The following is a 15,375-nucleotide window of genomic DNA, read 5'->3' as shown; positions in this document are numbered from 1 at the left end:
GTCTCTTGTATAATGTCATGAGTTTCAGTCCATAGTTCATCAGGCACTGTATCTATCAGATCTAGTCCCTTAAATCTATTTCCCATTTCCACTGTATAGTCATAAAGATTTGATTTAGGTCATACCTGAATGGTCTAGTGATTTTACCTACTTTCTTCAATTTAAGTCTGAATTTGGCAGTGAGGAGTTCATGATCTGAGCCACAGTCAGCTCCCGGTCTTATTTCTGCTGACTGTATAGAGCTTCTCCCTCTTTGCCTGGAAAAAATATAATCAATCTGATTTCGGGGTTGACCGTGTGTATATTGTCACCCTGCTTATTTAACATATATGCAGAGTACATCATGCAAATGCTGGGCTGGAAGAAGCACAAGCTGGAATCAAGATTGCTGGGAGAAATATCAATTACCTCATATATGTAGATGACACCAAGTGAAGAGGAACTCAAAAGCTTCTTGATGAAAGAGAAAGAGGGGAGGGAAAAAGTTGGCTTAAAGCTCAACATTCAGAAAACGAAGATCATGGCATCTGGTCCCATCTCTTCATGGGAAATAGATGGGGAAACAGTGGAAACACTGTCAGACTTTATTTTGGGGGGCTCCAAAATCACTGCAGATGGTGACTGCAGCCATGAAATTAAAAGACACTTATTCATTAGATGGAAAGTTATGACCAACCTAGATAGCATATTCAAAGCAGAGACATTACTTTAACAACAAAGGTCCATCTAGTCAAAGCTCTGGACTTTCCATTGGTCATGTATGGATGTGAGAGTTGGAATGTGAAGAAAGCTGAGTGCCAAAGAACAGATGCTTTTAAACTGTGGTGTTGGAGAAGACTCTTCAGAGTCCCTTGGACTGCAAGGAGATCCCACCAGTCCATTCTGAAGGAGATCTGTCCAGGGTTTTCTTTGGAAGGAATGCTGCTAAAGCTGAATCTCCAGTACTTTGGCCACCTCATGGCAAGGTTGACTCATTGGAAAAAACTCTGATACTGGGAGGAATTGGGGGCAGGAGTAAAAGGGGACAACAGAGGATGAGATGGCTGGATGGCTCACCATCTCAATGGACACGAGTTTGAGTGAACTCCAGGAGTTGGTGTGTACAGGGAGGCCTGGCATGCTGCAATTCATGGGGTCACAAAGAGTCGAACATGACTGAGCAACTGAACTGAACTGAACGCATATATATGGAATTTAGAAAGATGGTAATGATAACCCTGTATTTGAGACAGCAAAAGAAACACAGATATATAGAACAATCCTTTGGGCTCTGTGGGAGAGTGCTAGGGTGCAATGATTTGTGAGAACGACATTGAAACATGTATAATATCACATGTGAAATTAATCTCCAGTTCAGGTTTGATTCATGAAACAGGATGCTCGAGGCTGGTGCACTCTGATGACCCAGAGGGATGGTATGGGGTAGGAGGTGGGCAGGGGGTTCAGGATGGGGAACACGTGTATACCTGTGGCAGATTCATGTTGATCTATGGCAAAACCAATACAATATTGTAAAGTAATTATCCTCCAATTAAAATAAATAAATTTATACTAAATAATTTTCATTAAGTATTATATGATTTGTGTGATATATTATCCTTTTATCTCCAAAACTTTTAAACTATTTATTTTATAATTTGATTTGAAGTTCTTCAATTCCCAATGCACTTTCTTAGAATTTTATTTGTAACTTCAGCATATTCATACAAATGTTTGAAAGTATAGCCCTTACTATTTCAAAGAAATTTGAAGGAAATATAGTATTTTCTAAGTGACTAAGCACACACACACACCTCACATACTATTTCCCCTTCTGTGTCAGTGCTTTACAATTCCTATAGAAGAAACTTCTATGTGAGTAAACCTCTAAGGAACTAGCTTGTTTTCTGGTATGACAGGTAATTAATTGCATTTTTACCTTGATGGTTAAAGTTTATTGATTGTTAGATTGATGCCTTAGGTAACTTAATATCTATCAACTTTAATCTTAAAATTCTTTTTAGTGAAATTTATTTCAATAAATATCATAGGAAACTTTGTGGTGCTTTTTACAGATGTGTACTGTGTTCCTGGCAATTTTTGAAAGCAAAATATGAGAAGAATCACAATTCACATGGGGATTCACTATATTATTTTGTTGCACAATTTCTTGAGAGAAACAAAATACTCTTCACATATGCGGAAATCAGAACAAGGTTTCAGTATGTTAGGATAATAACTGGGAGGTTATGTTATGTCTTAGGAGACTGGTTGATTTTACTCTGCACTTGGGTTGCTTTTGACTTCATAGCTGTAACTAAGTCTACTTAGTCCAGTTCATTACATCGGGAAATGAACTCTGCACACAATACTGTACAGGAGAGAAGGAATTCCAAATAAAATGATGACATAGATGAAATCGTGCTGACAAAGACACTTTGGAAGTAAGGTGACAGCATTCATTAAAAATTAAAGATCAGTAAAATTCATAGGGCTTCTCAGTGATCTTAGTGGTAAAGAATCTGCTTGCCAATGCAGGAGACGCTGGTTTGATCTTTGGGTTGGGAAGATCCCATGGAGAAGGAAATAACAATACACACCAGTATACTTTTTTTTTTTTAGGGTTTTTATTTTTTTATTTTTTTTTAATTTTAAAATCTTTAATTCTTACATGCGTTCCCAAACATGAACCCCCCTTCCACCTCCCTCCCCATAACATCTCTCTGGGTCATCCCCATGCACCAGCCCCAAGCATGCTGTATCCTGCGTCAGACATAGACTGGTGATTCGATCCTTACATGATAGTATACATGTTAGAATGCCATTCTCCCAAATCATCCCACCCTCTCCCTCTCCCTCTGAGACCAAAAGTCCGTTATACACATCTGTGTCTTTTTTGCTGTCTTGCATACAGGGTCGTCATTGCCATCTTTCTAAATTCCATATATATGTGTTAGTATACACTATTGGTGTTTTTCTTTCTGGCTTACTTCACTCTGTATAATCAGCTCCAGTTTCATCCATCTCATCAGAACTGATTCAAATGAATTCTTTTTAATGGCTGAGTAATACTCCATTGTCTATATGTACCACAGCTTTCTTATCCATTCATCTGCTGATGGACATCTAGGTTATTTCCATGTCCTGGCTATTATAAACAGTGCTGCAATGAACATTGGGGTACATGTGTCTCTTTCAATTCTGGTTTCCTCGGTGTGTATGCCCAGCAGTGGGATTGCTGGGTCATAAGGTAGTCCTATTTACAATTTTTTAAGGAATCTCCACACTGTTCTCCATAGTGGCTGTACTAGTTTGCATTCCCACCAACAGAATACACTCCAGTATTCTTGCCAGGAAATCCCATGGACATAGGGATTCACAACTATCTACTTAAAAACATGAAGTCTCATGGAAATCATTTACCTCCTCTAAGAGACTGTTGTTAAGAGAATTCAGGATAGGGTCTCAACTGTGAGATTATAGTATAACATCAGGGTTCCTGACAGCATTTTTTACCAAATGGGCAAAAAAAATGTGTACTGAGGGTGTTAGTTTGTCTCATGAAACTTTAAATTTTGACATAGTCTTACACTTCTTAATGATATCAGATCAATTAGTTACATTTTTCTCCCCAAACCAAAATTTTAGTTGTATTGAAAGTATACTGAGGAAGGTAGCCCTTTTTTTTTTTTTAATTTTCATATCTAAAAAGCTACCTTCATTTTTACAGTAAGAGCATATCACCTTCAGGGTTGAACGGATTCATACAGGCTCTAAATGGGGACACTATTTGAGATTGTATACTAATGTTTAAAAGTCAGCAGTATGGCCACGTTACATATTTGGATTCTTTTAAAGTGTCATTTAAATATATATATTTTTAAAATTAGAATTGCATTGCATTTATTCTGAGCAATACAAAATCCCGTGCAATATTCAATTTACAAATAGAATGAATATGATAGCTTGGGACCTTCAAACAAGGAATAAAGCAATCCCAAATGGATGAGGGGAGGGTAGGATCAAAAGATAGAGGTAATACAACAATTTCATGATTTCAACTTACAGTTTTTATGTCAAGTATTAAAATAACATACAAAATGTTTTCCAATACGTTCTAGCTTCAATTGTTACTGGTAAAAATAACTCATGTCAACATGTCATTTTAAAGGTATAGAATAGGAAAGAAAATAATAGTATAGGCAGAGTGACAGACATTTCTTGCCAAAATATGAATAATTCCAACTCTTTTATGCAGTTTTCAATTCTGTTGGGTGGTAATGTCTTATTCAGTTGCTGTTTTGTGCTTGCTATGTATTTTATACAATACTGTCAGTTAAGTAGGTTAAACAAATGCAACTTCCTGTACTTTGAAGCCTGGGTAAAAAGAATAAGACAAAATCAGTTTGAAAGAAAAAATTCTCCATAGTCAAGAGATATGTCTAGTGAGGAATAGCTTTTCCAAACTTAAAAATCCATTTGATAATGATGACTACCATTTGTTTTGAAAATCTGTTGGAAATGAACGCATTCTTGTAAAGATATTGCAAATTTTATTTTTCACAAATTAATTTTTGGCTTTGACGTTTATTTAAAAACACTTGAAAGCGAATAAAACCACATGTTCTATCTTCTGAATTACTATTCTTATGTGTAACAAATAATTTTCGTATTTATTTTCAGGGTTAACTTGAATTTTATCCTGCACATATTTAATCTTAAGAAATTAGAATATTTTTCTTCTCTACTGAAATCTATCTTTTTTTTATTTTAAACTTCATGTAAAATCATAATCAATTTTAATGTCATACTCTAGTATTTCAGAGTTTAAAAAGATTTTTTTTCTTTTTTTAAAGAAAGCTTAGGATTTACTCTCAACATTTTTTATATGTAACATACAATATTTTTAATTATATTTATAATTTTTTCCATTACATCCCTAGTATTCATTTATCTTATAACTGTACCTTTTTATCTTTTGATTGTCTACATCCAATCCACTTTCCCCAAACTCCCACCTCTGCTGACCACAAATCTGAATATTTTCCTGTAAATTTCTTTATTTGTTTCTTTTTGAAATGCAACTTATCTACAACACTTTAGTTCCTATTACATGGAATAATAATTCAGTACTTCTATACATTTCATAATTATCATCACAATAATTCTAGTTACTATATGTTAGCATACAAATAAATTACACTGTTATTGACTATATTCCCCACATTGAAGATTTCATACCTGTGATTCATCTATTTTGTACTAAAAGTTTGTTCCTCAAACTCCCTCTCTGATTTCTCTCACCAGTCCATCACTCTTCTCTCTGACAACCACTTATTTATTCCCTGTATCACCCATGACTCTATTTCTGTTTTTTTATTACCACTTATTTGTTTGGATTTTTTAGAGCCACATATATGCAAGCCATAGAGTATCTGTCTACCTCTGTTTGACTTATTTTACCTAATACAATATGTCCTATATTCACTCATCTTGTTGCAAATGGCAAATTTTCATTCCCTTTATGCCTGAGTAATATTCTTTTGTGTGTGTGGACACACATACATCATCATCATCATCATCATCATTTATCACCATCTTTATCCATTTGTCTAGTAGCTTCTATATCATGACTCTTGTAAATAGTGGTGCCACAAATATTGGGTTGCATATATATTTTCAAATTAATGTTTTAATTTTCTTCAGATAAATATCCAAGAGTGGAATTGCTGAATCATACAGCAATTCTATTTTTAACTTTTGAGGTACCTACATATTGTACACCATAGTTGCTGTAGCAATTTAAATTTCAACAATATATGAGTGCTCTCTTTTGTCTACATCCATTCTAACTTTTGTTATTTGTGGTCTTTTTGATAATAGTCGTTGTGACAGGTGTCAGGTGATATTATATTCTGACTTTGATTTGCACTCCCTGATGATCAGTGATGTTGAGCATCTTTTCATGTACCTGCTGGCTATCTGTATGCCATCTTTGGTAAAATATTCAGATCCTTTGCCAACTTTTATTTTTGCTGCACTCCATGGAATGTGGGATCTTTTTTCTTTGACCAGATATTGAACCGATATCCCCTGCATAAGAAATGTGGAGTTTTAGCCACTGAGCCACCTGGGACGTCTCCTTTTGTTCACGTTACCACTGAGTTATTTGTTCTTTTGATATTGAATTATATGAGTACTTTGCATATTTTGAACATTAAAATCTTCTATTATAACAGTGTTAATTCCTATATTGCTTGCAAATGTTTTATCAACCAGCAGGCTGTGTTTTCTTTTGTTGATAGTTTCCTTCACTTTTCAAAAGCCTTTTGGTCTAATATAGTCTTATTTGTTTACTTTTGTTTCTGTTGCCTTTGCCTACAGACACAGTTCTGAAAATCTATTGCTGAGACTGATGTCATATAATGCAGTGTCTTTGTTTTCTTCTAGAACTTTTCTTCAAGAAGTCCTATCTTTCCTACTACCTCTACTTTGTACTCATAAAATAGATGCTTTCACAATTCTGAAAATTAATCCTAGTAAATATTCAATTTAAGTAGATGTGTATCAATCTTATTTGAAACACTATAGAAGGCCCATCAAATATATCACAGGTTCCTCAATTCACATGAACTTAGTTCTAGGAATTTGTTGTTGTTGTTTGTTTCTGCTCTCAATTGTATTGGAAGATAATAATCTTCACTGGGAAAAATGTTAGTTATCTGCCCATTGTGATATAAACTATATAATTTAACGTAATTAAAGTAAAATATTGATTCATAAAATCTTCATGTATTATAGTATCTATGATATTAGTTTTTAAAAGTTTAAAGTCACTTTATTCATCTCTCTTCTATTTCCATAAAAACAGTTTTCTACTGTAAACAAAATAAAGGGTATCATCCAAAATATACGTTTAATTGAAGTACTCAGTAGCCTTAGTTCATCCAAGGAGAACACTTTACAATGCATCTCTATGGTAGTCAGAATAGTGACCTTCAAACATAAATGGTTACATACTAACCTCCAGAACATGTAAATTAAATACATATGAATATAAAGGACAAAGAGGATTTAGATAAAATTAAAGGTCTAACCAAATGATCTTTAATGAAGTGTATTATCCTGGATTAACTAGAGATTCAATATAATCACTCCCCCAAAGTGGAAGGAAACCGAAGAGGAGGTCAGAGTGATGCAGTGTACAAACTCACCATTTTTGGCTTGAAGGATGAAAGAAGAGAACTAGGAGCCAAAAAATTTGGATGAATACATATAATGATTTAAAACATGTTATTTTTCATGACTCTTTGAAGGAAAGTGAATGTTTACTGTGAAAGTAAACAAAACCAGCAACCAAAGCATTGAAAGGACAAGTTGAAAGTAGTTGCAGACGAGTTTAAAAAGAAAACAAACAAGCAAACAAACAAAGAATCCCCCCCCCAAAAAAAAAAATCCCTGTGCTACTTTCATTCAGGCCAGATACAGTAGCCCCTGTTATTCCAAAACACAAGGACCAGACACACTGGGACAGCTGCCATCAGAGGCCACAGCTCCTGCATTCAGAGGTGAAAATGGTTCATGGGACAGTTTTGGGCACGTGGGGTTCCTTATATAGACAACTCAAGATATTTTTGTATAGAAGTGGTGAGAACTATTTCTGCTTTTGGTGATGCATTTACTTGAGAGCATCTTAGCAAATTTGAATGAGATGGTGAATGTGTTTCTGTCAACGGTAACAAGAGTCATGTGGGAGATGCCCATATGCAGATGGACTGCACTATTATTGCCAACTTTGTCAGGATGATATTCCTTAGTGTGTTGCATGATCTTTTACTAAAGTTCCAGTTTAAGGGAAAAAGGCAGATGGATACAATAAAATCATGTGCATATAATGTAAATGAAGGGCCACGATATCCAAAGCAGCTGTAATGATGGGGGTGAAAATAAATGAAGTAAGTAATAATGTTCTAAAAATAGTGGCTTTTTGTCATATTAGGTCTATTATTGATTCAGATACTTTTGCCTTTGTGGGTCTCTCTGCTTCTCTCTATCTACATAGCTGGATAGATAGATATAGATACATATAGATATAGATAGCAACTCATAGATAATGTACATTACATAATATAATCCAGGCTATACACATTTGTAATACTATTATTTATTATTATCATGTATATTTTCCTTTGTTTTCTAAAAATTGTTTAAAATTAAAACGTTTTCACAAGCTCATAAAATTGCCATGGGTGAGCTTTAGGCAACTACACTTACTATATCTGGTGGAAAAAGTATCCCTGGTATTCATAACTATCAATGTGCTGTGCTAAGAAATTGCACTTGTGTCTGACTCTGTGCGTCCCTATGAGCTGTGGCTCACCAGGTTCCTCCGTCCATGGGATTCTCCAGGCAAGAAAACTAATCAATTAAAATTCACAGTATGAATGGACTCAGAATTATTTATTAATGAGTATAAGCACTAAGATAATGATGAATGCTATGAAGTCTATTTTCCTATTTTATTTACAATGTCTACAATTATATTGAAAATAATGAGTATTAAATGAAAATATTATATAATTTGCATGTATCATTTCTCAACAAGATAAGTGAACAATGGAAATGACACTATTAGTCAAGCCAAGGCATGCACAATAACACATGTGTGCAGGAACATCACTCATAGAAAAATTCCAAAACTGCCACATCATCTTGTAAGGTATAAATGAAGAACTGATAATGGTAAATGACAGCTCATATGTGCTCTACACAGTTTCCCTGATAGAAGTGACTCAGGAACATTGAACTTAGTAAAATTCTCCATCAGTGTGCCATGACATAGATAAGTTAGTTAAACTGGAAAATCTTGAAAAATTAGACTTCATACTGAAACAATGCAGCAAGATAAGCATTTTTCTTAAATAATTCGTAATTTTGGTTTCTTACAATTCCTGCCTCACTTTTTTTGAATTAAACTGACCATCTGAATTTATGTTAAGTGTGTATGCTTAAGCTTACCAAACTAACACTTACCTCCTAGGAAAATTCTAAAATGTGATAAGAATATCAAATCGGTTAAACATAATTTGACCTAATGACGACAGATTTTGTTATGCAAGTATACACAAAATGAGGTTGATATTTTAGACCGAAGTAAAACCTACTTCTAGAAACATAAATAGCAATTACTTGATTTCCCAAAAACTGCCTTTGTTTCAAGGAACTCAGGGAAATATGTTCACATATCACCTTCTGAAATGGGAACAATTTATGTTCTTTCAACTGTGAACACCAATCACACAAAGACATTTGGAAATTTACATGAAATGGAAAATAATTTCAGGCAATCAACTAAACCACAATAAAAGTTATACATGCATCAGAGCATTGGGAGAGAGATAAAAGTGTGACTTGCCAAAAGAGAATCAGTTTGAATACATCTCTGGCTGATGGGCTGGTGCCCTTTGACAAAGGGCTGTCTATAGGCAAATAACAGTGTAGACTCATTTGTTAACTTAGTCTTCAATAAGAAACACATGTGTCCAAGGATACAGTGTGATAAAGAAAGGCTCTGACTCTTGGGATAAGTCACCTGTCTGTGCTCTGTGTTGACTCATAACTGCTAACTTGAAATATTTTGGTCAGTTTTCAGTAGTTAGCTGATTCCTGGTGTCAGATAAATTATTCACAATACCCCAGAAAGGTAGGACTTAAAAGTAAAACATTAGCACCAACAGGCTGGAAATATTTACAAATAAGATAATGACCCACAATTAACTTATCCCATGTAAGATTTGATTTTTAATCTGTAAATAATGAATAATAATTTTGATTTTTTCAGGAGGAGCTTATGTGAAATGAATCAGTGAATAGTAAGGAGGTTGTCATAAGCAGCAAAACTCAATGTGTAGAGATTTTTTTCTAAATTTTTACTTCTTTGGCTCCATTTATTACTTGATTCTCAGTAAATTAAGCCAAGAATAATACTGAAAAATATCCCCAGATTTCACCAGAGTTAGATAACAGGGCTTGTGAAGATGAAACAGACATTGATGCTTGCTCTAATCATTTAGGTTTTGTTCATATCATCCTTCTCCCCTTCCTCAACAGCCACCACCACCCACCACACCACCCTTGCCAACAACACTGCTTCTCTAATATAGAACAGAGGTATGGGAGAAGACAGGAAAAGTCCCATTTACTTTTATTGCCCTGAGTCCTAAGCTTGGTTGCGGACCTTATTAAATGCTATGTATTTATTAACCCATCAATATTGATTTACTTAATTTCCATTGCATTTCAGGTATGGGGCATACAGTGGTAATTGGATAGAAAAAGTTTTGAACCTGCCTGATGGAGTTTACATGCTAATGTGGATGACACAGAATCCAAAACATATAACATATTCTACCTTTTGGTAGAGATACGTGCAAGGAAAGGACTAGAGAATTATGTACACTGTGGTCAGGTGTCACATTTCTGGAGAGTTAGTAATTGAGCAGAGAATGGAATAAAGTTAAAGGAAGCAGCCACATGAAGATGTAGGGAAAGTGAGAAAGCCAGTAAGATTTGAACACAATGAGCAAACAGGAAGAGCAGAAAGTAAGTGCTCAAAGCACTTGGGCCATTGTAAACTTTAGTAGGGACTTTGGATTTGAGAAACCAAACCCTAAATTAATAGAGGGAGGAATAAGGCTAATGACAACTGAAAAGACAGCAGAGTAAGATATGCTACCAAATAATAGATATTTCAAACATAAGAATATAAACACAGGCAGTGGATTGAGTTCCTAAATTTTGTAAGTGCTTTAGAATTGACAAATGATGTAATACTAATAATTACATACATAATCTCTCACCTACTCTCATGGAAGTTTCATTGGCATACTGTTCCAGGTCCTTGCTGAACAAAATGTTTATTTGGAGTGATTATATGTGAATTTTCCCATTGGAGTCCTACTTGTCTCTTCTCATTTAAAGGTTTTTAAATAATGAGAGAATACAGGAAATGTGGCATAGTAGCTAAATTATCTTTCTATTTACATACATAGACCTAATATCTGGTGTAGTTAATTATATTTAATGATCACATTTAATAATTTAACTTAAGATCTAGAGGATTTATTTTTAATATAAAGAGAAACTGCAGTTATGAGTACACTGGAGAATGCTTTCATAAAATCAATTGGCATGGATCTCAGATATAGGAAACATGAAGAAGTAAGCCAGTTTGTAAATATATGGAAGCAGAGACAATAAATAACAGTGTTTGGCAGAAGAAAAAACATGTGAGAGGAAGCATGAGTAAAAAGCTAACAATGTATACAAATTTAAATATAACTGACAGTTGTGAAAATGGAAAATTATTTGTAGCATGAACAATATAAATTTTGCTAAAATTTTTCTTACATATTTCAATGAGAGTTTGTATTTATCTAAAGAGGGTTTTTCCCCCCCAGTGGTTCAAAAGGCAACCCTTTAATCATGACTCTTTTTTTAAAATAAGTTTATTTATTTTAATTTTTATTTTTTTACAAACAAGAGTAAGTTTGTTTACAAAAAATACAATATTCATAAAGTATAAACTGAGATGACGTCTCCTCTTCCTGTGACAGAAAATAACAGCCTTTACTTTCAAATGAAGGTTTCTGGTATACAGTGCACACTGAGTGACGTGCTGCTCTTGTTTATGCTTTTCTAAATAATTACAGGAGGCCTATTAGTGATATGCACATGGGTCATTCCCCTCAAATCTTATTTCCAGTACTATGCACAAGTCCAACACAACTGGAACAGAACAAGTTAAGACAGCATTGAACTGAAAAAGCTGTACCCCAACAGTAAAGTGTGATTTTTCTTAAAGTATTAACCTAGTGGTTTAGAACTGAAACCAAACTTTTGGGCTTTAAAAAGAAAGTCCACTATGATTTTTAATGGCAGAACAATTCCACTACAGCCAACATCACCTGGCTAGCTTTCCACGTTTGCCATTTAAAAAACAGATTTCTATAGTATTCAATTCTGTATGCTTTTTGTCTTACGGCCTCTAATCAGAGTCACTGCTGCTGCTCGAAGAGTCCGTTGACATAACCTCTACATCGTCCTCGTTTTCTTTGTTGTGCCCTGGAGGTTCCAGCAGGAAGTCGTGACTGTGGTTGGGTGGGAGCATGCTCATCGCCATGTCACTTGCCTGCCATGGGTACTGTGGAGCAAGGACATCGGGCAGTCTGCCGGCTGCAAGTGCGTCCCCTGGGAGATGACCATTTACTCCATTAGTGGAAGGATTGTTCATCTGACCCAGTAATCCACTTCTCATCTCCAAATCAGTTGGGTATGGTCTCCGTGGGTCCCCTGGGACCCAGGTCAGTGGGGCACACACAGCATTACTTGCACTAATCCTATGTGCATACTTAATTATTTCTTCAGAGGAAATAGCACCTTTCCTTGCTTTTTCTATTGACTTGAGTTTTTCTTTTGCTTGATAAACAGCTGTTGCCAGTATCTGTTCTGCTTCCTTTAGCTGTTTTTGTAGTTGCTGAATATCACTGTTTCTCTTTTCTACTTCTTTTTCTAAAACTTGCATTTCATGATGGATTTTCCCTGATTAAGTGCCAATTTCATTAGTTCCTGAAATTCCCCATCTCTGTGAATTAACAAATCCAGGACCTGGTTTTCCTCTCCAGACTGTAGCAACTTTTGGTTTCTTGAAATTGCCAGCATTTCTACAAGTTCTCTCGACAAGACCTCCAGATTTTCCAGCGCTGAGAGCAGCCGCTGTCGCGTGCTGTTACCGCCAGCCACTCCCAAGCCGCCACCCAGACGCTCCTCCTCGCCGCTCGCCGCCGCCGCCATGGTGCCCACGGGCAGGTGTGCGCGCAGCTGCGCACTTGGAAACTAACTACTTTACAATATTATATTGGTTTTGCTATAGATCAACATGAATCCTCCACAGGTGTACACTGTTCCACATCCTGAACCCCCCTCCCACCTCCCTCTCCATACCATCCCTCTGGGTCATCCCAGTTCATCAGCCCCTGTATCATGCGTTGAACCTGGACTGATGATTTATTTCACATATGATATTATGCAGGTTTCAATGCCATTCTCCCAAATCATCCTTTTAAGTATGTATTTTAAAACAGTTTGTACTTCTTGATTACAAAGGCATCTGCCTAACTAGCCCTAAACTTAGTTTTTCCTATAGTCTTGTAGGAAACTCAAATACACACACATACACCACAAAGCACAGAGGATCCCTGAAGTCTGAGAGGTAACTATATCAATCAATGGCTAATTGGGAATACAGACACTACACTAGGTCATCCCAAGTGAATTTGAATTTGGGAATCAGTTACACAGATTTCAGAGAGACTAAAGAATAATGTAACCCTGAGGTTAAATAATGGTAGTATCTTTAAGAGTAGTTACTAATCCTAAGGAGAGGGGAACATCAGAAACCTGTGTGATTACCAGAATTTTAAATCACAGAAGAATCTCATAGAGTAATAAATAGTCAGACCTCAAGGGGAGGGCTTGAGTAGCTTCAGCTGGTACCTTTGAGTATTCTTTTTATTTCTAGATACTAATAGAATATCTATTAGTAAAGTAATCTAGAAAATGCAGCTTGCAAAGCCCCACAACAATAAAAGAAAAGGTCTATAAAACTGATCTTATTTCTCAGAAGTTACAGACAAAACACTGGAAGACAACTTATTGGCAATATATTTCTGATTTATTGACTATGCCAAAGCCTTTGACGGTGTGGATCACAATAAACTATGGAAAGTTTTGAAAGAGATAGGAATATAAGACCACCTGACCTGCCTCTTGAGAAACCTATACGCAGGTAAGGAAAAAACACTTAGAACTGGACATGGAACAACAGACTGGTTCCAAATAAGAAAAGGAGTATGTCAAGGCTGTATATTGTCACCCTGCTTATTTAACTTCTATGCAGAGTACATCATGAGAAACTCTGGGCTAGAAGAAACACAAGCTGGAATCAAGATTGCTGGGAGAAATATCAATAACCTCAGATACGCAGAAGACACCACCCTTATGGCAGAAAGTGAAGAGGAACTGAAAATCCTCTTGATGAAAGTGAAAGAGGAGAGTGAAAAAGTTGACTTAAAGCTCAACATTCAGAAAACAATGGTCATGGCATCTGGTCCCATCACTTCATGGGAAATAGATGGGGAAACAGTGGAAACAGCATCAGACTTAATTTGTTGGCTTCCGAAATTACTGCAGATGGTGACTGTAGCTGTGAAATTAAAAGACGCTTACTCCTTGGAAGAAAAGTTATCACCAACCTAGGTAGCATATTTAAAAGCAGAGACATTACTTTGCCAACAAAGGTCCGTCTAGTCACGGCTCTGGTTTTTCCAGTGGTCATTTATGGATGTGAGTGTTGGACTGTGAAGAAAGCTGAGCGCCAAAGAATTGATGCTTTTGAACTATGATGTTGGAGGAAACGCTTGAGAGTCCCTTGGTCTGCAAGGAGATCCAACCAGTCCATTCTGAAAGAGATCAGCCCTGGGATTTCTTTGGAGAGAATGATGCTGAAGCTGAAACTCCAGTACTTTGGCCACCTCATGCAAAGAGTTGACTCATTGGAAAAGACTCTGATGCTGGGAGGGATTGGGGGCATGAGGAGAAGGGGACGATAGAGGATGAGATGACTGGATTGCATCACGGACTCAATGGACATGAGTCTGTGTGAACTCCGGGAGTTGGTGATGGACAGGGAGGCCTGGCGTGCTGTGATTCATGGGGTCGTAAAGAGTCAGACATGACTGAGTGACTGAAATGAACTGAACTGAAGGGGAATTTTTAATGAAAAAAAAAAACAAACCCTAGAGACGTTAGGTTGTTCTGACTGTCCCATTACACTTATAGGCACAGAAAACTGTTTTTATAGACTTTATGATCTTAATCTCACCCAAATACTTTTACATTTAACCATATCCATTTAGGTAGGGAAACTACCAGAAATTAGAGTGACAGGAAAGTGGAGTATGGCTTGCTGTTAAGAATTGTGTACTTGTAAACACAAACAGATATGGATGTGTATAGGAAAAGAAGAGGCAAGAATAGCCCAGATAGCAATTCAAACATGGGATTGTGATTTTATGTGTGTATCCCACGCCACTAAAGCATAGATTCTGGAAGGAGTTAGGTCTTGCACAATATAGAGAACTACATTTAGATGAATGCTTGGTTTGCCAGAAAACTTGGCTAGGAGCACTGGGTATTAATCTATTTCCTACTCTATATGATAATAGCCTCAATTATCACTCAGTGGAAACTCAGAAGAGGCTAAAATATCATTAGCATGTGCAGTCTTTGGCTACGATCAAGTCATGGTGGATACTGGTGACTTGTTTATGGATAAGA

The 15,375-nt window shown here is 36.1% G+C and overlaps 2 pseudogenes; both read right to left on the bottom strand.

Annotated features, from left to right (window-relative positions):
* The window catches only part of LOC138446277 (stathmin-like), a 30,007-nt pseudogene extending 24,430 nt beyond the window's left edge, over nt 1-5,577 (bottom strand).
* A 6,358-nt stretch (nt 5,578-11,935) lies between these two features.
* LOC138445593 (mediator of RNA polymerase II transcription subunit 4 pseudogene) lies at nt 11,936-12,831 on the bottom strand (annotated as a pseudogene).
* Between the last annotated feature and the right edge of the window lie 2,544 nt (nt 12,832-15,375).

This window comes from Ovis canadensis, chromosome 9 (assembly GCF_042477335.2).
Source record: "Ovis canadensis isolate MfBH-ARS-UI-01 breed Bighorn chromosome 9, ARS-UI_OviCan_v2, whole genome shotgun sequence".
NCBI lineage: Eukaryota > Metazoa > Chordata > Mammalia > Artiodactyla > Bovidae > Ovis > Ovis canadensis.
This window is presented reverse-complemented; position numbering and strand designations above follow the sequence as displayed.